Consider the following 2,161-nt stretch of genomic DNA (forward strand, 5'->3'; position numbering starts at 1 on the left):
CGGCCAGGGGCGCGGCGAGGCCAGACGGCCATGGGCACGGCCAGGCGCGCGGCCACGGGCGCGCGGCCAGGGGCGCGGCGAGGCCAGACGGCCATGGGCACGGCCAGGTGCGCGGCCACGGTGCGCATGGCGAGGGGCGGCCACGAGCGCCGCGGGCGCGCGCGTGCGGGTGCGGCTCGGAGCACGAGCTCCAGCGCGCGGCCACGGAGTAGAGGGGAAGCAGCGGGCGCTGACAATGGTGACGGGGAGCTGCATGAGGTGGTCGTGGACGCGGCGAAGTGCGGGCGAGAGGGTCACCGGAGTGCACGCGAGGTGTTCGAGGAAATGCCAGAGAGAGGAGGAGGAGGAGGAGGAAGAAGATTGATGCTGACAGGTGGGCCCATCCTGTCAGAAATGCGTTTAGAAGAGGCGAATCGAGCACTTTCCCGACATGGTAATTTTTAGTCACAGATTAGCGAGAAAGTGGTAGTTTTCGGGACAAAATCGTAAAGTGGTAGTTTTTCGTCACGGTTCCGTGAATTGTGGTAGTTTTTGGTTAAATACTCTACCAAGCCACTAACATGTCACGAGAGCTATTTCTTATCTCGCCATAGGCGAGGGCGAGCGGGCCCGCCCTTTTAGTGCAGTTTTCACGTTTACTGTAATCGCTCGCTGTAGGTTTAGGTCTGATTTTCTTTGGTTTCCTCTCTTTTTTTTTCTTCGGTTCCTTTTGTTTTTTCACCGATTTTCTCTCAGTTTTCTTTATCTCTTCGCTATAACTTCTGTTTTCATTTGTTTTTCACTCTTCTTTTCTTGGTTTTCACTAATTTTTCCTTCTGTTTATTTTCTTCTTCATTTTCCTTTGTTTCTTTTATTCGATTTTCATTGATTTCCTTTGGTTTTCTTTGTTTCTCCTTCTTTTCACCGTTTTAGTCCCGGTTTCTTTCATTTTTGTGTACGTGTTTTTCTTTACGGTTTTCATATGTTTTTAGAACCTTTGCTGATAGTTTCTTGTTCATAGGCTTTTTAACATTTTTTTATCATTTTCCTTTGTAAACTTCGTTTCTTTGTCAGTTTTCATCTTTTTTTATTTTTATTTTCTGAATACAACAACATTTTATATACACATTACTTTTTCTAAGTACATACTTTTTATGTATAAATTTTTCCATAAAAATTTTCCATATACATTATATTTTTGTATAGATCAGAAATTTTTTATATACACATTTAGCATTATTCTAATACATTATTAACATTCAAAAGTATATTTTCCATTTTTCATGTAAATGCATTATTAGCATTTTACATATAAAGTGATTTCTGTAAATGCACTATTAGCATTTTCATTTTTCTATGTAAAGTGATTTCTGTAATATATATATATATATATTTAGATTTTTTTTGAAATATAAGCAAAAGGAAAAGGACAATGAAAATGTGAAAAAAGAGAGGAAGAACTACCTTCCTGTGCCCGCCCATTTATGGCGATACCTGATGCGAGCGAGCACCACAGCTCACGTCAGCCGATAACATGCGCTAAAAGGCACTGATGCTACATGTTATTGGCTTACGCAAGCGAGTGCTACAGCCCGCGTTAGGGGATAACATGAGCTAAAAGGCACTCAGGTCACATGTGTTGAGTTCTGGCAAAATATATTTTCCGAGGCCTTATATGCGTGTTAGCTTTTAACTATCTTCGCTCTATGTTTTTTAAATATATGTGCCATTCAAATAAAATGTTCACGTGTTTCAGAAAATGTTCATCACATATTTAAACATTTATACAATGCAAAACAAAATGTTTGTGTACATTTTAAGAAAAAACATACCATTCCAAAAATGTTCAACATTTACTAAAAAGAATCTTCAAACATGTATTTGAAAAAAAATGTTGAGTTACGGGCTGTTTCCATGGACATGGCGTTACAGACAGATGTGTCCCCCCCCCCCTCCCCCCTCTCCCCCCAGGGTGGGGATCCCTTCCGTCGAAGTAGGTGCCACCTCTCTCTGTAGCCTTTTATTCGTAAAAAAGTGCCAGTAAGCTTAGCATTGTTCTTGAAAAAAATGTTTATTATACATTTTTTAAATATATTATGTATGTACACTGAAAAAGTACAGTGTGTATTGAAAAAAGGTGACATGTATTTGAAAAAAATACAAATTACAACTTAAATTACAT

This window comes from Triticum dicoccoides, chromosome 5A (assembly GCF_002162155.2).
Source record: "Triticum dicoccoides isolate Atlit2015 ecotype Zavitan chromosome 5A, WEW_v2.0, whole genome shotgun sequence".
NCBI classification, from domain to species: domain Eukaryota; kingdom Viridiplantae; phylum Streptophyta; class Magnoliopsida; order Poales; family Poaceae; genus Triticum; species Triticum dicoccoides.